The sequence below is a fragment of the Sciurus vulgaris genome (genome assembly GCF_902686455.1).
Source record: "Sciurus vulgaris genome assembly, chromosome: 5".
Classification (NCBI taxonomy): Eukaryota; Metazoa; Chordata; class Mammalia; order Rodentia; family Sciuridae; genus Sciurus; species Sciurus vulgaris.
Genome location: NC_136465.1, coordinates 102,222,763 through 102,248,299, shown reverse-complemented (window position 1 = coordinate 102,248,299; position 25,537 = coordinate 102,222,763). Strand labels below are relative to the sequence as shown.

At 37.4% G+C, this 25,537-nt stretch overlaps 2 long non-coding RNA genes across 2 annotated transcripts in view; one reads left to right on the top strand and one right to left on the bottom strand.

Annotated features, from left to right (window-relative positions):
* The window catches only part of LOC306660854, a 610,682-nt gene that overhangs the window by 59,425 nt on the left and 525,720 nt on the right, over positions 1–25,537 (top strand). The window lies entirely within an intron of this gene.
* Positions 3,357–25,537, bottom strand: LOC306661480. Its single transcript, XR_013763884.1, has 6 exons — positions 25,428–25,537; positions 25,202–25,298; positions 24,104–24,159; positions 5,433–5,485; positions 4,272–4,305; positions 3,357–3,595 (listed from the first exon to the last, which is right to left on the bottom strand). It is a non-coding gene; the product is annotated as an uncharacterized lncRNA (long non-coding RNA).

Genomic DNA, 25,537 nt, shown 5'->3' with positions numbered 1-25,537 from the left:
ATAGGTCAACCTACAATCAAGCTCTTTCTTTTGTAAAACCACAGCCATGGTACTGGTTTTATGCATGTCAGGCAGCAAATACTTGCTCAATATCACAGGGTTTGAGGCAATCAACTCCAATTTTGAAAGAAGTCTGTTGTGGGTAAAATGCTAATCAAACATCATCACAGGCTCCAGAAAAATCGTTCACAAAAAGGGAGAGGCAGCAACCTTTGTTGTCTATTTTAAGGAATTGCTACAAGCTATCTCAACCTTCAGCAGCCACCACCTGATCAGTCTGCATCCATGCAAAGCAAGACCCACCACCACCAAAAGAGTATGACTCAGTGAAGGCTCAGATGATCTATGGCATTATTTTAAAGTTAAGGTACATACATTTTTACACATAATGTTATTTCACACTTAATAGACTACAGTGTACTATGAACAGAACTTCTATGTGTACTGGAAAACTGAAAAATCCTAGTGACTCAAGTTTGTTGCAATATTCACTTTATTGCAGCAGTCTGAAACAGAACCTACATCATCTCTGGGTATGTCTATAATCTAGAGGTGATCTAAATTTCCAGAGTCATCGCTGATCCTCAGAACAAATCCTGGTAGTTGGTACAGAATAAGAAGGAGAACTGGAAAGGGAAGCAGGGAAGTGAGCCATTTGGTAACCTGCAGAAGAAACTGAATGGGAAGCCAGATGGGCTAAAGTACTAAAGTACAGATGAAGTAATAAGCTGAATACAGTCTACAGCAACACACTAATGAGGATAAATTAAGAAGTTGCATAGATGTCTTTATATGCAGTTGTCATTTAATGTGTTTCTGTTTTTTTGTTTGTTTGCATGTATGTGCTTGTGGGATGTTGGCTATTGAACCTAGGGCCCACACATGCTAGGTAAGGGGTCTACCACTGAGCTACAACCCCCCCAAACCCTAATCATATTACTTGTTTGGTTTGAATTTTGAGAAATGAAAATTAGGGAATGTAGTTTTCCATTTGTTTTCTTTCCAAGTGTTATTAGGATGAGTATTTCTAGTTCAATCATGTGATATGAAGCAGTGGTCTTCTTATTGCAATTTCTAGACTTTTGGGTACAAGTGATATTTTCCTGGTGGTAGGTGGATTCAGACAGTTTTGTAGGGGTTCTGAACATTTATGTGTGTGTGTGTGTGTGTGTGTGTGTGTGTGTGTGTGTGTGTGTAGGTGTGTGCATGCACGTGGGCCCCTGGATACCTACCATGGCAATCTGTCCAAGCATATTGACTCATTTTAGAAATAGTTTATAAATGTCTGACATAAAAACACAGGATTAGAGAAAACAGATTATATTGAAAAATTCTTTTCAAGATATTTAATAAAAATTTGTGATGCATCTCTATAAATGGACTTTGTTAGCATATTAAATAATAAGATCCAGAATCAGATCTCATAACTACCATATTTTCAAAGTTATGGTGGATTTAAACTGTATTATGAGATCTCTACAGTGCCTATAATGTGGTGCAAAAACATCAGATCTCTGCAATAAAATGACATGTACTGTGAATATGGCTTTGCTGCTTTGTCTATTTTCAAATTTGAAGGAAATACTAAGTTTTAGTTAGAATTAGTGAAAACATATTTTTTCCCATTAAAGGTCATAGGTCTCCCTTTGCATTTGGCTATTCACACTCTTAAATCTTTTATTCTATAATAGTTTGCCACCACCCACTTCTTTGCACGTCATTCATTTTGTTGAAGAAAACAGGTTATTCATTTTGAAGAAAGTCCCATCCTCTGTATTTGGTTAATTACTTCTTCCTACTGTCATGTAAGTGTTCCTCTACCCCCAATATATCCTCTTTTCCATTTGCTCCCACAACTGGTCATTGGTTCTAGAGACCTGACTAGGTTCATGTTCAATAACTTTTGATAATACTCCACAGGTGACACTGTGAATTTTCTACTGCATCACATGAAGAAGCACATACTATCTCATTTTCCCACTTTCAGTGATGCTAAGATTGATCACAAAGTGATTTTCTGGTGAAAACTTGATCCTTCCATTCTAAAGTTCTCCATCAACTTTCACCTTATAGTCTTACTACCTACTGATGATCATCACCTGCTAGATTATTTCATTAGGAGTTACAAAATTGAGCCTGTGTTAGTCATCAAGCTGTCATAAACTACCTTAGATTGGGCAATTTATAAACAACAGAAATGTATTGCTCACAATTCTAGAAGCTAGAAAGTCAAAGATCCAAGGACCCACAGACTGTGCATATAGTGGCTCTGTTACAGATGGTACCTTCTATGTGTGATCACAAGTGGAAGGGCAGGCAATTTCCCTCAGGTCTCTTTTATAAGAACACTAATCTTGCTCATGAGTGCAGAGCTCTGATGTCTTTGTCATCTCCCAAAGGCCCATCTCTTGATATTATTGCTTTGGGGATTAGGTATCAACATGACAGTTTTTGAGGGGCCAAACATTCAGATCATAGCAGGATCTAATTTCAATAACTTCTTATGCATTTACTAACTGGAATTCCATTTTAAGAAAATGACTCTACCTAATCAACTATTTGGTAATTCCATAATAGAATTAGGTAAGGAGAAAATAACAAGGCAGTTTCCCCCCTTTAGTTATTAATTTCCATTTAATAAATATTCTAATTTTGTCTTAGTGACTATACACATACATACAATCTTCCTGTCTGTCAATTGAATCAAATGTCTATCTTTTGGGTGCTCAAATGCTACCACCTATGACTGCTAAAAATTACTTCAAGTTGGCACAGGAAAGGAGTGATGCCTATTTTCATAAAGATGTGCTAGGCTCTTCTTCTATTTCTGAACCTTAAACTTAGAATTGGTTATTTTCCCATAAAGTCCTTTTCTTCTAATGAAGAACTGTATTTAGAAGCCAGTTTGGGTGTTAGGGGGGCTTTTTGTTACTAGGTTATCATTACTTCTAAGTTTTTTCAGAGCTAGAAAATATGCATGTTTATTAAAAAGAATGATTGATCATTATTTCATCCTAATCTTTCTAAATCAAATTCAGATTACAGTGTTTAACATTATTTAAAAATTTGTATGCATTTTTCTCCCATGCTGAAATTATTACTTAAAAACATGAACATAATTTGCTTTATGTAGTCACAATAGTTTTAATGTTAAAATACCATTATTAATAATAACAACAAGACCACAGGGTCTATGTTAAGATTTCTTCTGTCTTGCCTTTTGAATATACACCCTTAGAGATATACAGTCAAATATTTTCTTTAAAGTCACTTGAAGTAATTCCTTTCTGGTTGGGTATATTAACAATATGATAAATTTCTTTATTCCAGTATTTATTCAATTAACAGTCATTGATTTTTAGTATTTTTTAGAAAGTTATTTTTCTTAATTGGGTAAAATCACTTACATGATTTCAGAATGAAATTATATGATGAGACAGAAAAGAGTGACAATTGTCTTCTTCAGGAAATCTCTCTATCCCTCAATATGTCACCATTTTCATTCATTTTAGAGAGATTATTCCATACAGCACAAAGACAGTTCTTCATTCCTCTTTATGACCTCCCATTCCATAACTTATTGAATCAATTCTTTCTGAAAGGAAAAAGAAAGTTTCACTGAAGATCTTTATATAACATCGGGATAAATTTCTAGCAATGATATTTCTCAAAGAGTGAAAGCATATGTAATTTGGTAGATATTTTCAAATTGTCCTTAATAGGGTTTGTGTGATTTTTGCCTCTCCATCAATAATATACATTTGAGAGTGCCCATTTCCCAAAAAGATATTTTTATCAATTTGATAGTCAATTCCTAGGGGTGTTTCATGAACCTTACTTGCAGAAACATAGTTTAGAATTTTTTATAATAGAACCAAGAAGAGATCAACTACCCATGACTTCTATTTAAAAAATGATTAAACTATGAATGTGTTCAATTTCGATTTCTGAAGTTGAAGTGAATTGCATCTGTATTCCAATGTTTTATTCAATTTATGGGAGAGAAAGATTAGGAATCCATGAAATTGATTACATTAGGACAATAAAATTCTGCCAAATAACAAAGGTGAAGAAATCATCAACATTGGCAGTCCAAACATAGGATTTTTTAAAAGTGGGAAGCCACAGAAGAAAGGAGATAAGCCAATAACCAGTGTGGTTATTGTGGCATTAAGATGGAAGGAGAATAAAGAACATGCATGCTAAGATTATTGGGAATGATTTAATTAAAATGTCAGGCAGGGGATGTAGCTCAGTGGTAGAATTCTTACCTAACAAATGTGATGTCCTGGTCAATCCCCAGCACTAAAATAAATAAAATGAAATAAAAAAAAATAAAGAAGAAGAAGAAATAGATAAATTAAAAAGTCAAATAAAAATAAAATTCTCAGTGCTGTGTCATTAAGGGACAGGATTTTACTTTACTTTGATTTACTGAGGCTGACAGATTTATAGTACTGTTTGGTATTTATCCGCTACTTCAATCACAATTTAAGTATTGAAAATTGAAAGAGAGACATTTGTTTTTAAGTCCTATAGAAGATACTTGGTTATAAATCTTTTCAAGATTTTTTTTTATTTACCCTGTCCCATATTCCTTCTTGGTTCAGTCCTAGTCCAGTTAGTTAATTTATTTGTGCTCAACCTCTCTAGATGCTCATGTGTGTAAGTACTGCCATCCTGATGCTGAAGCTTTCAAAATTACCTGTCTGGATAGGAATTGCTGCTGACCTTCAGCTAAACCCCATGCATCCCTGATATTTTGAGAAAGTTAACTCACGTTTTGTAGTAGTTGCCTCTGAACAAATTGACTGTTACCCAGAGTCAGAAGCCAACACAAATGTCACGGGTGTGTCTCTGTTATTACCAAGGTTCCATTCGGCTTCTAAAGCAAGAGGCTGTTGGTGCCACAATATTTCCCAGTCAGAAATGGATTGCTTGTCATGTGGAAAGAAAAAAACAGTTATCCCAACTATTTACAGACATTTATCTGTGGTGCCAGATTGAACATTCCCTGTCAACTCACTAGTTGATTAAAGCTACATGAATAATCCCAGGCAAAATCAGGAGCTTCTGAAGCAAACCAAGAAGCTAAAGATGGTTTCTGGGGTCCCACACCAATATTCCCTCATGGTGCTTTTCCTCAGAAGATGGTCCAAATGATTATATCATGAATAATCAACCTCAAAGCGCAGCTTTAGGGTAGAGGTATCTAAAAGTTTCCTAGAACTTTTAATAAACACTTCTACCAACTAAACTTTCTGATCCAGGTTTATGGGCTTATTTAGTACAAAGTACTTCAGAGACTCCATTCTATTTTCATTTGCTATAAACTGAGAACTCTGAGCTTTCATGGTGAATCAAACAACCTAAAATACATGACTTTTTAACTTCCTAATCATTTTTACTTCTAAACCACTGTCACAACTCACCTGTTGAAGAGGAGGCTACACTTCTCTTCTGTTTTTCAGGCAGTTGTGTGGCCCTGCCAAATAGCCAGGAACACTCATTATTTTGTGTAGAAGGATGATTCATGGCAAATAAGTTGGGCTAAGGTAAGACTTGTCTTTTGCAATTTTTTAGAAAGGGCTTTCTTTTAGTTGCATTTCTTATGTGAAGCATCATTTAGCACTTGAGTTTTGGTGAAAACAAAATAAATAAATAAAAACAATAAATAAAACAATAAATAAAATAAAAACAGTGAAAAACTGCTCTTAATAACTGTTTCATGATGGCATCTGAAATCATACTTTACTATAATCAGAATACTGACTAATTTATAAGTATAAAAAGAATGTAATTACAAATGATATGCTCAACGTTTGAGAGAAGAAGGGATAAATAATCATTTTCCTTTATTCAAGATTGGTAAGAGAAAAGCCAGATTTAGCGAGTCAAATGTCACTTTATTTTTTTTTTTTTTTTATTGTAAACAAATGGGATACATGTTGTTTCTCTGTTTGTACATGGCGTAAAGGCATACCATTTGTGTAATCATAAATTTACATAGAGCATTGTTGTTTGATTCATTCTGTTATTTTTTTCCCTTCCCCCCACCCCTCCCACCCCTCTTTACCCTCTATACAGTAGTTCCTTCCTCCATACTTGCCCCCCTCCCTAACCCTAACTCTAACCCTTCCCTCCCCCCCATTATGTGTCAACCTCCACTTATTAGCGATATCATTCGTCCTTTGGCTTTTTGAGATTGGCTTATCTCACTTAGCATGATATTCTCCAATTTCATCCATTTGCCTGCAAATGTCATAATTTTATCATTCTTTATGGCTGAGTAATATTCCATAGTATATATATACCACAGTTTCTTTATCCACTCATCAATTGAAGGGCATCTAGGTTGGTTCCACAGTCTGGCTATTGTGAATTGAGCAGCTATGAACATTGATGTGGCTGTATTTCTGTAGTATGCAGATTTTAAGTCCTTTGGGTATAGGCCAAGGAGTGGGATAGCTGGGTCAAATGGTGGTTCCATTCCAAGTTTTCTAAGGAATCTCCACACTGCTTTCCATAGTGGCTGCACTAATTTGCAGCCCCACCAGCAGTGTATGAGTGTACCTTTCTCCCCACATCCTCGCCAACACCTGTTGTTGCTCGTATTCTTGATAATCGCCATTCTAATTGGGGTGAGATGGAACCTTAGGGTGGTTTTGATTTGCATTTCTCTTATTACTAGAGATGTTGAACATTTTTCCATATGTTTGTTGATTGCTTGTAGATCTTCTTCTGTGAAGTGTCTATTCATTTCCTTAGCCCATTTGTTGACTGGACTGTTTGAATTCTTGGAGTAGAGTTTTTGAGTTCTTTATAGATTCTGGAGATTAGTGCTCTATCTGAAGTATGATTGGCAAAGATATTCTCCCACTCTGTAGGCTCTTTCTTCGCATTGCTGATAGTTTCCTTTGCTGAGAGAAAGCTTTTTAGTTTGAATCTATCCCAGTGGTTGATTCTAGCTTTTATTTCTTGTGCTATGGGAGTCCTGTTAAGGAAGTCTGGTCCTAGACCAACAAGATGAAGATTTGGACCTACTTTTTCTTCTATAATCTGCAGGGTCTCTGGTCTGATTCCGAGGTCCTTAATCCATTTTGAGTTTAGTTTCGTGCATGGTGAGAGATATGGGTTTAGTTTCATTCTGTTGCATATGGATTTCCAATTCTCCCAGCACCATTTGTTGAAGAGGCTATCTTTTCTCCATTGCATATTTTTGGCCCCTTTGTCTAGTATGAGAAAATTGTATTTATTTGGGTTTGTGTCCGTGTCCTCTATTCTGTACCATTGATCTACCTTTCTATTTTGGTACCAATACCATGCCGTTTTTGTTACTATTGCTTTGTAGTAGAGTTGAAGATCTGGTATTGCAATACCCCCTGTTTCACTCTTCCTGCTAAGGATTGCTTTAGCTATTCTGGGTTTCTTATTCTTCCAGATGAATCTCATAATTGCCTGCTCTATTTCTGTAAGGTACGTCATTGGGATTTTAATTGGAATTGCATTGAATTTGTATAGCACTTTAGGTAGTATGGCCATTTTGACAATATTAATTCTTCCTATCCAAGAACATGGAAGATCTTTCCATCTTCTAAGGTGTTCTTTAATTTCTTTCTTTAGTGTTGTATAGTTCTCATTGTAGAGGTCTTTCACCTCTTTTGTGAGATTGATTCCCAAGTATTTTATTTTTTTCGAGGCTATTGTGAATGGGGTAGTTTTCCTAATTTCTCTTTCTGAAGATTCATCACTTATGTATAAAAATGCGTTGGATTTATGGGCATTGATCTTGTAACCTGCTACTTTACTGAAATCACTTATGAGTTCTAAGAGTTTTCTGGTGGAATTTCCAGGTTCCTCTAAATATATAATCATGTCATCAGCGAACAGGGATAGTTTGAGTTCTTCTTTTCCAATTCGTATCCCTTTAATTTCTTTGGTTTGTCTAATTGCTCTGGCCAGAGTCTCAAGAACGATGTTGAATAGAAGTGGTGAAAGAGGGCATCCCTGGCTTGTTCCAGTTTTTAGGGGGAATGCTTTCAGTTTTTCACCATTTAGAATGATATTAGCCATGGGCTTAGCATAAATGGCCTTTACAATATTAAGGAATGTTCCCACTATCCCTATTTTTTCTAGTGTTTTAAGCATGAAGGGGTGCTGTATTTTATCAAATGCTTTTTCTGCATCTATTGAAATAATCATGTGATTCTTGACTTTAAGTCTATTAATATGGTGAATTACGTTTATTGATTTCCTGATGTTGAACCAACCTTGCATCCCAGGGATGAAACCCACTTGATCATGGTGCACTATCTTTTTAATATGTTTTTGTATGCGATTTGCTAAAATTTTGTTGAGAATTTTTGCATCGATGTTCATTAAGGATATTGGTCTGAAATTTTCTTTCCTTGATGAGTCTCTGTCTGGTTTAGGTATCAGTGTGATATTGGCTTCATAGAATGAGTTTGGGAGGGTTCCCTCCTCTTCTATTTTATGAAATACTTGAGAAGTATTGGAATGAGCTCTTCCTTAAAGGTTTTGTAGAACTCGGCTGAGAACCCATCTGGTCCCGGACTTTTCTTTGTTGGTAGGCTTTTGATGACTTCTTCTATTTCAGTACTTGAAATTGGTCTATTTAAATTGTTTATGTCCTCCTCATTCAGTTTAGGCAATTCATATGTCTCTAGAAACCTGTTGATGTCTTCGAAATTTTCTATTTTGTTGGAGTATAGATTTTCAAAATAGCTTCTAATTATGTTTTGTATTTCCATCCTGTCTGTTGTGATATTTCCTTGTTCATTCCGAATTTTAGTGATTTGGGTTTTCTCTCGTCTTCTCTTTGTTAGTGTGGCTAAAGGTTTATCAATTTTGTTTATTTTTTCGAACAACCAACTATTTATTTTGTCAATTTTTTGTATTGTTTCTTTTGTTTCAATTTCATTGATTTCAGCTCTGAGTTTAACAATTTCCTGTCTTCTACTACTTTTGGTGCTGTTCTGTTCTTCTTTTTCTAAGGCTTTGAGCTGTAGTGTTAGGTTGTATATTTGTTGAGTTTTACTTCTTTTATTAAATGCGCTCCATGAAATAAATTTCCCTCTAAGTACTGCTTTCATAGTGTCCCAGAGGTTTTGATATGATGTTTCTTTGTTCTCATTTACCTCTAAGAATTTTTTAATTTCCTTCCTAATATCTTCTGTTATCCATTCATCATATAATAGCATATTGTTTAATTTCCAGATGTTGGAATAGTTTCTGTGTTTTACTCTTTCATTTATTTCTAACTTCAATCCATTATGATCTGATAGAATACATGCTAGTGTCTCTATCTTCTTGTATTTGCTAACATTAGCTTTGTGGCATAATATATGGTCTATTTTAGAGAAGGATCCATGTGCTGCTGAGAAGAAAGTGTATTCACTCTTGGTTGGATGGAATATTCTATAAATGTCCGTTAAGTCTAAATTATTGATTGTGTTGTTGAGATCTATGGTTTCTTTGCTCAATTTTTGTCTGGAAGATCTGTCCAGTGGTGAGAGCGGCGTGTTAAAATCACCTAGTATTATTGTGTTGTGGTCTATTTGGTTTCTGAAATTGAGAAGGATTTGTTTGACATACATAGATGAGCCACTGTTTGGGGCATAGATGTTTATGATTGTTATATCTTGCTGATTTATGCTTCCCTTAAGCAGTATGAAATGACCTTCTTTATCCCTTCTGACTAACTTTGGCTTGAAGTCCACATTATCGGAAATGAGGATGGATACTCCAGCTTTTTTGCTGAGTCCATGTGCATGGTATGTTTTTCCCCATCCTTTCACCTTTAATCTATGGGTATCTTTTTCTATGAGGTGAGTCTCTTGCAGGCAACATATTGTTGGATCTTTCTTTTTAATCCAGTCTGCCAGTCTATGTCGTTTGATTGATGAATTCAGGCCATTAACGTTCAGGGTTATTATAGAGAAATGATTTGGTTTCCCGGTCATTTGGTTCATTTTTAAAATTTTGTTAATTTATTTGTTTGACACAACTTGTTTCCTCCTTTATTTGACAATTCCTTTAGGATAATTCCTCCCTTTGCTGATTTGCTTCTTTGTTTTTCATCTCTTCCTCATGGAATATTTTGTTGAGAATGTTTTGTAATGCTGGCTTTCTTTTTGTAAATTCTTTTAGCTTTTGTTTATCATGGAAGGATTTTATTTCATCGTCAAATTTGAAGGTAAGTTTTGCTGGGTATAAGATTCTTGGTTGGCATCCATTTTCTTTCAGGGCTTGAAAAATGTTGTTCCAGGCCCTTCTAGCTTTTAGGGTCTGGATTGAAAAATCTGCTGATATGCGTATTGGTTTCCCCCTGAATGTAATTTGGTTCTTTTCTCTCACAGCCTTTAAAATTCTGTCTTTATTTTGTATGTTAGGTATTTTCATTATAATGTGCCTTGGTGTGGGTCTGTTGTAATTTTGTGTATTTGGAGTCCTGTAAGCCTCTTGAACTTGATTTTCCATTTCATTCTTCAGATTTGGGAAATTTTCTGATATTATTTCATTGAATAGGTTGTTCATTCCTTTGGCTTGTTTCTCTAGGCCTTCCTCAATCCCAATAATTCTTAAATTTGGCCTTTTCATGATATCCCATAGTTCTTGTAGATTCTGTTCATGATTTCTTACCATCTTCTCTGTTTGTTCAGCTTTGTTTTCAAGGTTAAATATTTTGTCTTCAATGTCTGAGGTTCTGTCTTCCAGGTGTTCTATCCTATTGGATATGCTTTCTATGGAGTTCTTAATTTGGTTTATTGTTTCCTTCATGTCAAGGATTTCTGTTTGGTTTTTTTTCAATATCTCTAACTCTTTATTGAAATGATCTTTTGCTTCCTGTATTTGCTCTTTTAACTGTCGATTGGTTCGATCAATCAATGCTTGCATTTGCTCTTTCATCTCATCATTCAATGCTTGCATTTGCTCTTTCATCTCCTCGTTTGCTTCTCTGATCATTTTAATTATGTACATTCTGAACTCCTTTTCTGTCATTTCTTCTGCCATGCTGTCATTGGGTTTTATTGATGTAACATCTAGATTTGTTTGCAGCATTTTCTTTCCTTGTTTTCTCATGTTGTTCAGATATCAGTGGACCGCTGAGATATTGCAGATTTCCTCTGTTGATTTACAATGACCCTGAAGATTTCTATATATATCCCCTCTTAGCCTTCAGTAGGCTGAAGTCTTGGAGGAGGTTGATAATGCGGTGCTCCACAAGGAAGCTGCCTCTCTAGGAGTGGTGGCCTTCAGGTGGGGTATATTCCCTGCTAGTGGGCAGAGGTGCCTCCACTTGTTGACCAATGGTCATCCAAAGGGGACCTAGGCTGTGGGCTGAGGCAAGGCCTGTTTGGGCCTGAGCCTCTGGTTTTACCGTCCTTGTGGGAAACCTCACCCAGCAGGGAAGACTCACCCGGTGGGGAGGTCTCGCTGGTCAGTTTCCTCCTAGAGGTTCCCCTCAATTTACAGCTACTGCCTGGGCTGGGCTGCCTTCCTCTGCAAAGTTTCCAGGGGCCCGGCCCTACCTCCTGGGCCTGGGAGCCTCACCCTTCGCAGATGAATCTCCTTAGGCTGCCCCTCCTCAGAGAATTTGCCCATAGGCCTGGAACCTTCGCTCCGCCCTAAGCCTGTCTCTGTGCGGCTCTTCCACCCAGAAGCCTCCTAGATCCTGGGACCCTGTTCTGCACCTAATCGCCTGGCTGCGTGGCCCCTCCTCTGAGCAGCCACCTGTGGCCCCGAACAATCGCTCTGAGTCCCAGAGACCCGCCACAGGCCTCTTCCTCCAGACAGCCGCCCAGTATGCCGGTGCGGTCACTAGGAGTCCAAGAAACTCACTTCGTGCCTCCTCCTCCCACCAACCACCCGTAGCCCGGGGCAATCAATCACTCCGAGTCGAAGTGACCCTGCCCGTTCCTCCTCCTTCTCCATATAACCCCCCGGGTGTTCAGGAGCAGTCCCTCTGAGTGGCTCTGAATCCACGTGACCCGCTGCACGGGTCCTCTGGGCAACCGCCCGGAGCTCTGGTGTGGCCCCTCAAGACCAAGCGTCCCACCACGCTTCTCCTCCAGGCAGCCCCCCTGTGTTCAGGAGCTGTCACTTTAAGACCAAACAACTCACCACTCGCCTTCTCCTCTGAGCAGCCGCCTGGAGCGCTAATGCAGTCACTGCGAGTCCAAAGGACCCGCCGCGCTCCTTCTCCTCCTTCTCCTACTCCTCCGGGCAGGCCCCGGGGTTCAGTAGTGGTCAGGGTCCAAACAGCTCGCCACGCAGCCCCTTCTCTGGCAACCGCCTGTAGTTCCCGTATAGTCACCCGAATCCAAGCGGCTGCTCCTCTTCCTCCTTGTCCTCAGGGCAGGCCCCGGTGTTCAGAAGCGTCGTTCTGATTCCAAACAGCTCGCCGCGCGGCTTCTCCTCTGGCAACCGCCTGCAGCTCTGGCGCAGTCTCTCTGAATCCAAGTGGCCACGCTCCTCTCCTCCTCCTCAGGGCAGGCCCCGGTGTCCTGAGTCCACACAGTTCTCCCCGCCACTCCTCCCCCGGGCAGCCGCCGGAGCCCCAGTGGCAGCTCCGAGTCCCAGCGCTGTGCCGAGCTGCCTCCTCTATGGCGCTCCAGCGGGGGGAGGGGCGTCTCGCCGGCAGTTCCACTTCACAAAGTTTCCTGCGTTCCGGGACCCCCGTCCCATCCGGGATGCCCCCCCAGGGGGTGAGAGTCACCCGGCTACTTTGAGTTGGTCCCAAGCGTCTCAATATCTCCTCTCTTGAATCCTGAGTTCTGGAGCAACACGTAATGCAGCCACCCTCTAGGCCGCCATCTTGAAAACCTGAGTTGAGAAGACAGCTCCGAACCCAAGATGAAGGCAGCCAGAGTTCACTGGACCAGCTAGAACTGCACAGAGAAATCAGGAGCTGCCCAGAGGATCCCACTCAGGTATCCAGCAGAATTCTGATCAGCATGTGTGTGAGCAAACTGCCCAAGGCTGGGAAAAGCTCAAATGTCACTTTAAAAATTTGTAGATGTGCTGATTTTTGAAGACTAAATTCTTGATATGGAAGTTGTGGATGTTTTTCTAGGAAATGTACAGAACGTGTAAAATTGTGGCATTTACTTAGTTGGAGCTGAGCAAAGTGTTATGAAGGCTGACTTCACCTCATTTTCTGTTTGGAATCTATGAGCCATTACATTGCATACCTTACATTTTGTGACCAGAGCTTGAAAACTGTGTCAAAGTCTATTTTTCAGTTACATTTCTTACCAGGCAGTAATGTAAAATTTAATGATGATGCTTAGGAGTAAGGATTTAGAGGACCATCTGCTTTAAGGACAAAAACAAGAAAATGACCATCGAGACATCAGCAGGAAGCAAAGGGGTAATATCTGGACTGAGAGAACTGATTTTTAACGAGGTAGAACAGGGTAGTGTCAGAAATACAATGTATTCCAAATTGAACAAAAAGAAAAATATCATTATATTTTGTTTTTATTGCTTTCTGGACCTTGGAAAACCTCTGCTCTGAAGAAACCAGCCTATTTTACAGGCTCAAAAATAGACCTTGACTAAGCTAACTTACATTATATGCTATTTTCTGTTATTCTAAATTTGTCCTTGGTTTGAGTTTTTACAGATTTTAGCAGAGACCATCATGGGAAATGTTTCGAATATTGATTAAAATCTAAAATTAAAATACAATGAGCACAGAAATGAGTAAAAGCTGCAAATCATAAAATGGAATAAAATAAATAAAAATCAGATAAATTTTATCCTAATTAATTTCTGACTGGGAACAGAGGTTACATGGAACAGAATTGCCTGGGAAGCAGGACTCTGGGTAACTCACTAATATCGGTCTTCACTCTCTAGTCTTCCTCAGGGTTATTTGTAATGTCTACCCAGCCCTGTACCTAACTCTGGGCCTGGGAGATCTCATTATGTTCAGTTTGACCATCAAATCATTTTGCTTACTGAACTTAGACAACTCCCAAATCTTAAAGGATTCTCTGTAAATCAGGTCTTTGGAAAGACTATTCAGAGAAAATAATGTAAGAGGTACTTTCTGAGACTACCTTGTTCCATCTCATTATAAATCAGTTCTCTCAACCCACTTTGTACCTATCTGCTTTCCCTTTCTGCCATATCAAATACTGTGGACCTAACCAAGAAGGTATCTGAGGAACTAGTCCTCTACCCCTGGTCTTGACTTTGGAAGGCTTGACTGGAAGGAATAAGTGGTTAGGGTGGTTATATGGTGATGTTCCACTAACTGGGATGTGTGTGGTAGTTTTGCACATAGCTGTGAAGACGACAAAAAAAAAGGACAAAATTGGGTGAAGAAGGGCTGTGCCTGGAACTTCAATGATCACTGAGGAAGGCTAACGATTACATCTAGGCCTCGTTTTTATAAGTCATTGATGGCTGACTGAGCACAGCTAGAAGACTTCTGGTTATTATTTCATTTTGTTACAGAGAAGACTGTATTGTAATCATTTAACTCAGAGTTAGATGAGCAACTTTTTAAAATTGTTGCGGTTTTTCCAATTCTTCGAGAAACACCGGAAAGGAAATACGTAAATATTCCTTATTACTGTTCCAAAATTTAACATCTACTCTTCATTGTTTTTCTCTTAGTAAGGTTTCTTATTTTAATTTTCATTTCCTTGTTAGACCTCCCTTTTTAACCTAAGGCAGTCCACTCATTTGTAAAATCAAGCATGCTTCATTTGGGCTAATAAAATTGGTTTATCTTGTAAGTTAAAATTAAGCAAACATGTCAATAGATCCCTGTTCATAAATGACACTTCCCCAGTTGCAGTGGACTTAGCATTTCATACTAAGGACAAGCTTCAGTTCAAGGAAGGTGTGACTCTTGGTCTGTATGTTTCTTGAGTATGTGTTTCTTCATGAAGGTTTTCTGTGTCATCACACCCTCTGGTTAAGTACCTCATAATATCTTGTTCTGGAGGGAACTACAGATTTCCCATTTCACTAACTGGTAACATTAGAACTAGATCTTTTTTTTTTTCCCCCTTTAATCAATACAAGTTTTACTCTTTGGATCTGTTTTAGATTTATGATCCTAATAATGTATGACTTAAAGTTCTACTCAATATTGATTATCCCTTAAATATGGTTGTGGATCACATCTATGATGTTGAGTTTGTAGATGATACATTTCTTCAAAACAGAGTGAAAAGAAAGGAGTCAAGAACAGTATTGCAAGTATGCTACATCTCAATATACTTTTAGTTTTGTCCTTAGAAGCCTGGAGAAGTTACAGAGTTTACAGAATTAGCAAACACAGATGATTAGAATTATGTCACTTAAAACTATGTGGCGTTTAAAAAACTTTTCATTTAGCTTCTTGTTAAATTGTGTATTCAGGAGAACTGAATTGTAAAGATTGTTGTTGGGGTTGGGAGTACAGCTCAGTGGGTATGCACAAACTTAGCATGCACAAGCCCCTGGATTCAAGGCCTAGCACCAAAAGAAGAAGAAAAAAAAGAATGGTTGTTATTCTCAGTTTTAAAATTCTGTGTTCCCTTTCAAAATTCTAATTTAATTGAATTGGCATACAGTACATGTTTAATACATATTGGCTCTTACTATTTTTACAATTATAACTACTAATCAGTGATGATATTCCTCAATATTGTGATAGTCAAAAACACAAATCTAATAGTCCAGAGTAATATTCTATAGCTTAATTAACTTAGACCATGGTGCATTATTATACAAAAGACTGTAGTGCCAAAGTGTGCTTTGAATTTCTAAGTATAACTACATAATTATGACTATCCTATTGTTTTAGTGTCTGGCCTTGAGTTATGCCAATGTGGGAAATAAAGCTATCCTTGTTGCAGTAACTCAGATGTTCACCCTTGGTTCTAAAATTCCCACAGCTTTCATTGTTTAGATAGCTTACTTAGCAATCTTTATTCCATGAGCCACATTGAGTTTCTAACTTCAGTGGATTAAAAATGACTACATGTAGTTCTCAGCTCCTTCCATGAAGTGGTGTGTTGGGGGCTGTGCCATGTTGACCACATCGGCAGCGAGGAGGTTAATTGACATAAGCATACTCAGGTGATTTATCGTTCACGCACACAATGTATGCGAATGTGTTCTCAAGCACTCCTAATTGTGCCTGCTCGGACATCTAGCGTCTTGTTAATCTTTGCGTAAGAGGCGTGGCCCTGCTCTCTGCCTCCTGGAGGTGATATAAGCATAGGCAGAGCGAGACAGCGGAGCATGGCAGCTAGTAGGGAAACATACAGCCACTAGTAGAAAGAAGAGCGGCAGCAGCTAGCAAAAAGAAGCGCAGAGAAGCCATTAGCAGAAAGGAAGAAGAAGAAGCAGCAACAGCTAGCAGATAGAAACAGCAGCTAGCAGAAAGCAGCGGAAGGCAGATTGCAAAGCGGAGAACTGAGACGTATCACTAAAGCACCTTAGGTAGACGCACCCTTAGTTCACAGGATGCAGGACGCACCAGTAAGAAGCAGCAGAAAACTAAGAAGACATAGATATCTCTGAAAGCAAAGTCTCTCTCTCTCTCTTTCTCTCTCTCTCTCTCTCTCTCTCCTCTTAAAGCAAGTAAACCTCATTTCCTCTATCCTCTATAAACAAGCAAGCAAGGAAGCAGCCCAGAGATAGAAGTGGCTCAGTTTCCAGTCCACCACCCATAAGACCCGTGCAAATTGTTGCTGCAGGCGGTGACAAATATCCGCGGATTTGGTACCGCAAAGAGCCAGCGACAGTGGTGGAATCTTTCTTCTTTATTCCTTGAATCTAGGCTGCTCCTTTGTAATGCTTTGACTATTAAACTACAAAGAAAAATGACGTGTGACTTCCAAAATCTGGCCTCAATAAGCTTAGTGCTTCCTCTTGACCCTCTTGGTCCACTTTTGCCATCTTGTGAAGAAGTCTGAGATGGAGGTCTACATAGAGAGAAGAACTAGACATTTCACTTGTTCCAGCCATCCCAAGTGAGTCCCCAAACTTATAAGTAAGGTCTATTTTTTTTTTTTTTTTTTGTACAGGGAATTAAACCAAGGGTTTAACCACCTAGCCACATTCCCAGGCCTTTTTCGTATTTTATTTAGAGACAGAGTCTTGCCGAGTTGCTTAAGGCCTTGCTAAATTGCTGAGTCTGGCTTTGAACTTGTGATCCTCCTGCCTCAGCAGCTCATGTTGCTGGGATTACAGGCATGTACTACCACACCTGGCTGTGAGTAGTGTCTTCTTATGCCATCCAAACACAGCTAAGTTGACGGCTAGTTCCTTTCTGACTGCAAGGCACAACAACCCAATCTTATGTACTTAAAATGTTTGAAGACCAGAATCATTGCCCCGTCAATCCATGGAATCAAAATAAAATAATAATTTTTGAGCAAAAATAATACATTTTGGAGTGGTTTGGCATGCATAAATTGAAAACTAACTCAGATAATTTTTTATAGTGGCAGTCTCTAAACATGCACTGTTATTGGTAACAAAAATATAAATAATTAACTTTGGTATACAATGACAGGCAGAGACGAGAAAAATAGTGAAAATTTACTTGTTAAAGGCTAGTGGAATGGTGAACAAGGTATTTATTGAAGCCGGAAAGGTGGCTGCTCGTGTTTTGTATTGTTCCCTATAATAATTTGGAAGCTTAGAAAATGTTCTGGCTACTACTGAAAATATTGACCTATTTTAATTGTGCATAATGTTACAGGAAGAGAGAAATAAATTAAGGAACAATATAGTTTATAAGAAGAATTTGAAAAAAATATAGTGGGACTTGTACTGGCTGGGTTGAAATATAAAACTATATACTTGAGTCTTTTCAGCCAGAAAAATATTCCTTGAGAAAGATTCCCTGAGAATCTTGTTAAAGATTGACAAGTGTGTGATTATACCATTGTTGAGACCATGGAAAGATTTAACATGTTGTCTGGTAGATCTTCTAAACTAGGAAAAAGGGTTTTTAAAAAATCTTAAAGGTGTTTTCTTACAGTGTTCTACACACAATCAAAAAGAATTATGAATATGGTTTTGAGGGCATGGAGTGGACCTCAATCTTATTTAAGAAAACCTATAATTATTTTAAGTTCATCATATCAGCTTGTGCCAGAAAAGTCAGAAGCTGTTCCATATTAAAAGATGGTACCTCTGAGACTTTCTATAGCCAGCAAGTAGGATAGAAAGCAACTTAACTGTAAACGTGAGTCATTTTTATGATGAAGAGATGACCTCTGAAAGGATATAGCCAAGAGCTCTGAGTAGGGACCAGTAGTCACAGAATAATGGATTAGGGATAAATTCTTAAGAAGTAAAATTGGACACATTTACGATGTTTAGAGTAGGAGACCCTGACAAACTTGCCAGTGTGGATTTCAGAATTGCTGTGGACCAGATATAGCTATGCATCTCCTGTTATTTCCTCTTTCGATTGGGGATGATTATTGAAATTCTCCTGTCCTTCCTTGTTCAACCAATGTATGTTGAATACACAGAGACATATAATTTGCATTTTGAGAAGCTTTATCATAATCATGAGATTGTGGATGTTGAGTTAGATTTTATGAAGGGTTGAGCCTTTTCAGAATTTTAGGAGGGGGCAAATATATTTGCATGTGGAGAGGATGTAATAATTGTGATCAGAGGGTAAACTATAATGATAAAAATGCATACATATTATTTTCATCTTCTCCCGTAAAGAGATATAATTTAAGTTATCAGCTCAAGACCCCAGGGTGGCCCTGTAATTGGGAAGAACCTAATAGATTGTGACAGAAGAGATATATCATTTCTGAGTCCCAGTCTGAGGACTTACAAATTCCATTCTTATGCCTGTAGAACACTTCTGTACTATATGCAAAAGCCTGAGATAAAAGGTCATTAGGAAAAAGAAGCCCAGTTATCTCATCTTTTCCAGATAGTAGTTAATCTGAGGTCCCAGATTAACCAGTTCCAGCTGAATCACCAGCTGACTGTATTCACATGAATATAGCAGGCAAAACCAGCAGAAGAACTCTCTTGGAAATTGTGACAAATACTGTAGTGTTGATATTCTAATCTATTAAACTCAGGGGTGGTATGATACATAACAATAGAAAATGGATACAATAATGAACATCTGGCTCTCAGCATGTGTTATTGGTCACTGTGGGTAGGGTGAAAGAGAATGCAGTGGATTCAAGCTGATCATCAAAGAAGGAAAATGAGCTTAGAGTACCTGCCTTCAGAATCTGGATATGGCAGATAACCTTCTTAGGGATAAAGTAAGCATTCAGAGAAAAGAAATTCAACATAGTTTATAGAGTATAGTCTTTAGATTAGACAGACATGCATCCAAATCCTTGCTTTGCCACTTGAGTTGCTGTGGGAACTCAGGGAAGTAATTAAAATTCTCTAAGCTTAGCTTCTTTCTTTCCTTTTTTCTGTAAAATTGGGGCTTTACTAATGTTTGGTAATATGAAATAGCAAAAAAACTGGTATTCTCCTATAAATGGTAGTTATTTTATTAGATGGTTAAAAAAAAAACAGACTATCACTATCATTTTGTATCACAGGTATGTATTTTATTTCATATCAATACTTGAAATTTTCTTATGGATGTGTCTGATTGTTTTATTATCTTCGAAAGAACAAATGAGTATTAATGGCAGGAACTTCTTCTTTGATTTTCTTCATCATTTCCAACCCAGAGAATAATTGGTGTTTAATAAATATTTGCTGACTGGTTAATTGTGAACTTGAATACACAGTCATGTGCTGCATAACAATGTTTGGTCACTGACAGACTACATATATGGTGGTGGTCCCTGAAGGTCATATTGCATACTGATGTCATAGCTTTTTAGTTTGTGTAATTATACTCTATCATGTTTGCATAACTATGAAGTCATCTAATGACACATTTCTTAGAACATGTCCTTAACATTAGACAATGTATTACTGTACTGAAATTTACAAACTTACATGTATTGAGAATGTCATCTCCAATCTTTGGTAATTTCACTTTGCTTCTCATCTCTCTGCACTTTTTTCTTGATTTTGCATGTCTTTTCTGGACACCTTTATTTTGCAGACCTCTAAATCTCTGAATCCAATTTCAACCTTATCCAGTTTTGTTCTTACAGTTTCACGTTGGACAACTCCAATTTATTGTCCTGCTAGTCTTTCAAACTTACAATGTCCAAAACCTAATTTATATCTCCACATCCCACTCAAATTCCCGTGTTCTTCATGTATCTTACTTCCAGACAAATGGGGCTACTGACTGGCTAGTTCTGTGACCTGCCTTGTACTTTTCTTCTTTTCCACATCTACTGAAACTCTTGCCTCTTTCTTCCATTTCTTGAGTGCCTTCCTCCTTTGTCTCTGCATATTCAAATTCTTCCCATGTTTAATCTACATTCTTTATGAAGTTTGTCTTATCATGACACTTGGAAGTATTGTTTCTTTTAAATTCCAGAATCACCAACTCTGTACATTTCTTTTAATATTATATTTTATATCTTATACAACATTCATTCACTATCTTTTACACTATCTTATTCCTCCCTCTGGATTTTAATCTCCTTTATTGAAGAATTAATCTGGTTTATATTTTCATGGTCTACATATTCATAAACATTATGGAATGTTCAAGTCAATACCTGTGAATACTTGTCCATTTCTCTATAAGTACATTTTAGAGATGCAACAAAATAGAAAGATACATTCAGAGTGAGATTACAGAAATATGATTCCTTTCATTTAAATTTAAGAGAATGCAGGAAGTGCCTGAAAAAGGAGAGTGTTATCAATTTCATTATGTACACTGGTAAAATAGAATAAGACAAAGGCTGAGAATTGAATATAGGAGATAGTTACAAGGGAATTCATCCTGCAAGAGCAGTTCTGATAGAGTTTTGTGGAGGTTAAGGTGTGAGAGGAGTATCTTCAAGAGACAGTGGGAGAGAAATTAAAAATAAAAGATTGAAGATAAGCAATTCTTTTGGGAAATAATATTTTAAGGAAGAAATGAAATGAAGTCAACACATGGAAGATAAGTCTTTTCTTAAGATGAGAAGAAGGAAAACATGTTTTCATGATGATATGAAAGATGGTGTAAGGAAAAGAAGGGAGAAAGGCTGGAGCCCGTGCATTGGCAGAAGAGGATTTCATCTCAGGAATACAGGTAGTTCATCGTCATGGCAGAAGAGAAGGTAGACTCAGAGTATGTGGGCACAGAAGAAGCTGGCAGAAGCTGATTTAGGTTTTAACCAAATTCTTTTGATCATTCAGCAACACATGTTACAGGACGCTACATATTGAGATCAAAGTGCTAAAGAGACCAGGACTCATCCTCTTCAGTATATCATTTTATACAAACAAGTCCCAGAAACTTGAAGAAACATGTCTCTCTCAATTAATAGTGAAAGTAAGACTGGAACTCAGATTTGCTTATAAATTTTAAATAATTTATAATTCCTATCAGTACATAGTCTATATAATAATCAATAAAATACATGTGAATAGAAGTTTTTCATCTATTCATGTATACATAAAATATATCTTCTCTAACCAACAACCCCCCCATTCTAAAAAGATGATGTTTACTTTGAAAAACCATAGCACATGTTCCTTGGGTTAGTTGACAAGAGAAATTAGATACCAATAATTGATAATGAAGAATTTCTTATAATAAATACATTATACAGAGCTATCTGTTTTGAAACAAGGAATAAAATAGGCAATTTTATTTGATTTCAATGAAATTTTATTTTTATTTGATATATTCAGATTTATTTCTTAAAAGAAAAATAATACAGTTCTATTTTATTTTTATATGCTATTATTTTACTTGCACTGAAATTATTTTGGTTTCACCTGAACAATGAGAACACTATGTTTGACTATCATTTTAAAACTGAACATTGTTCACTTATGCCATTTTTCTTTTTCTTTTTGACTTAGTTTGTAGATTGATAAAAGTCTAATTTTTTAATGTTTAATACAATTGCAAGATGAACAATGAAACAGGTCTTTTTTTCTTTCCTTTCTTTGTTTCTTTCCATTCTCTTTTCTTTCTCTTTTTTTCTTTTTCTTTTCTTTCTTTCTCTCTCTCTTTTTTTTTTTTGCAACAGGGTGCCACCATGTCGTTCAGGTCACTGTGTTGCCGTCCTGCCTCAGCCTGCTGAGCAGCGGGGACAACAGACATGCATCACCATGCACAGCTTGAAATTTGGTCTTTTATTCAAGATTATTTTCCTTTGCTTTGTTTTAATATTTTTAAAAATATATAAAATCAGTGTTCATGAAGAGAAATGATAAAAAGAAAAGAATATTTTAAATATTGACATTAAATATAAGACATTAAAATGTCTCATGAAAATCTCAAGAGACTGTGGACAAATATTGACATTAAATATAAGACATTAAAATGTCTCATGAAAATCTCAAGAGACTGTGGACTCTCTGAAATGGCTAAACCTTTGGGAATATTAGAAATGAGAAGAAGCAGCAGGAGAGAGGACTACCACAGTTTATGCCTCTGATATTGATTATTCTAGTTTTAGTCAACTGGCAATAACAGTCCATAATATGTCACACACTTTTGGTGACCCAGCTGCTTGGAAACCACTATCATGAAATTTATGGATAATGATTAAGATTCCTTTCCTACTCAGGACAAGGAGGACTAGAGGAATTCATTTTATAAAATATATACAGGAGGTTGCCTTTCAGGTTGTGGTTCTAAGTAATGAGACATAGAGCATGTGGCTCTTGGTTCTGCTTGCCTGATATAAATAGCACTTCAGATAGTCTGAAGAAAACCAGGTTCTTTTATAAACAGTGACATAGACTGCTTTTTGCAGGAACATTGATAGTGAACTACTAAAGCTTAATTGATACCATTCTTTATAAAGAAGTCAAAGCCAAAGTTTTTTTTTTTTTCTTACATGACATTTTAGAGAGCTAATATTTAAAGTTTATAGGCAAACTGAACTAGAAAATAATGCCTTAAAGGCATCATGACTGTTCCTTAGAAATAAATAGGCACCAATCTGGTCAGAGCAACTGTTAAAAGGGTAAAATGCGGGTATAATGATTGGTAACTGGTGCTCTGAGCTTGTCCCATGTCCCCCATGCTGTTTTGTTGCCTCTGAGTCCCTCCACTCATTTAACTCTTCCTGAATTACAGAAAAGGGCCAATGCCTATCATCTCTGGGGGCTTTGAGGTCCTGTCTCAGGTCATGACCCATATGGATTCAGATTGGTCAGCATGTGCTGGTTAATTTTTAATATCTCAAACATACCCCTTTTCTCTATCCTTTACAAATGAATTCTTTGGGGTTAAACCTTGAGGTAATTTCTTAAGTACTGTTAATATTCTTAAGTAACCTTTGAGATAAATGCTTAATAATCACAATAAAAGTCCTTTTTCCTCACATTAATGTTTTTAACCAATCTTTGAGGCAAGTTGTTACCACTAATATTATAAATTAATCCAAGGCACTATGGCAGTACTTTGGCTTTTATTGTAGGTCTCTGCAAGTTAAGTGAAAATTGTAATGAACTACCAGGAAGTTCTAGGTGCAGACTTTGCTCCTGAAGGAAAAAAAAGAAATCTTGTTCAGAGGCTTCTGATGACTTGAAAAATTAAATTAATTTTCTTGTTTTGAGGGTCGACAAAACCTGTATTCATTTAAGAACAAAAGAAAAAGGTAATAAACACTGTTTCCTGGGAAAACACAACTGAATTCATGTTGCTCTTCATGCACAGGACCTTACCTGTTCCTAATAGTGTCCCCTGATCCTTCACCTGCTCAGCTGTAATCTGGATCCTGGCTGTGCTCATATATCAACCTGCAGTTTATCTGCACATGTCACAGTGTGCTGTAATTACTTCTTGTTTCTGCTTCTTATTTCTCTGTGCATTTCTCCAGTGCCCAGGACAGTGCTTGGCAGTCAGGTAATGTTTCCTAAATGAGAGCAGCAGAGACACCCTAACTAAAGGAGTATGCATGATACATATCCCTTAGAAGTTTCTGTAGAAACTTTGGGAAAGTGAAGCGATGCATTCATTGTAGAATCCCTGGAAGCCTACTTTTGTTCAGGTCTTCTTTCTGTCTGAGCTGTACCCTATCAGTCATCCTCTGGGCTCTAAAAGAATTGAAGAACAACCTGGTAAGAAAGATTGCATTTTCCTTCTCATGATTATCAGAGCAAGGACTTTTGTCCTTATATTTTGACTTACTCACTGGTTAGATTAAGTGACAATGATATCAAAAAGCATTCTAGCAGTTATTACTTAAACAACTCTGCTCAGACTGTCTTCTGGCCCCCAAAGTTTCAGCTTCTCTTTCTCATCCCCTGAGTATAAAGTCCATAATTATTTTGTTTGGCAGTTATTCATTTGAAATACCAACCTTCTTATTTTGATTTTCAATATGAATGTCCCAGTAAATTTGGGCATTTGACTAATTCATCCTGGAGAGATCATTTGAGGAATGAGGGTTTAGAGGTAAGCAATAAGTTAGTAGCAAATATTGGGTACTCTCTGTGAACAGACTACCTGGTAAACATAGGCCAAGGGGACAGAGAAGGAAAGGGAGGAATAAAGAAGAGCACAAAGTCTAAACCAAGGTCATGATTGCATTTTGCTATAGTAGTTTCCTCAGGAGGTTTTCCCCACAGAACTGACCCCTCAAAAACCCAGTTGTGATGGGTCTTCCCCAATATAAGGGCTAGGAGTCCACACTTATGAGAGAATTGTCATGTACCACATAGCATGGCAGAAAAGTTAATGAAACAGGGACAGTTGGCTGTGATTAGAAGGAAAACAAACAAACAAATAAACAAATAAGTAATTCTATCTAGAAGTCTAGAATATTTCTTAGCTGTAATTTCATTTGAGGGACACTTTTTCTAAATTATTCCAAACATTTTCAAAGCTACAAAAAAAAAAAGAAAGAAAAAAAGAAAGAAAAAGAAAGTACAGCACCTTTGCAAGAAATGCAGATTGAAACCACTTTTCTAATAAAATCATAATCAAATCAGGAAGGAGCATTTGTCTAAATGTAGACACAATTAGCAGGATGTTAGAAGGCTGAATGATGGGTAATCCATAGATATGCTCATCACTTCTCCTTCATCAGAGCCAGGGCAATGGAAATGTGCATGTTGGTTACAGTACTGTACTCACCTCTATGTACTCCTGGACATTTTCAGCAGTGGGGCTAAGGAACATGTCGATGTGAAGAATTCTTTCAGTGGTCCAGTATGTTAAAGAAGGATAACATCTGAAGAAACAAAGTACAGAATAAGTACAACTAAAATAAGTAGCAGAGATCACTATTTTAATATTTCTACCATTTTTATGCTACCTATGCCATTTATCCATATTAGACAAGACTCATAACTGTGCCAACCTTTAAGTGTCATCCTGTGAAACCGAGTTTGAGAATCCCTGCTTCTGTTGGTGGATGGGATTTGTGCAGACTGCAGGCCTCTGCCACACAGAAAGCCTAGAGTGTTAGCA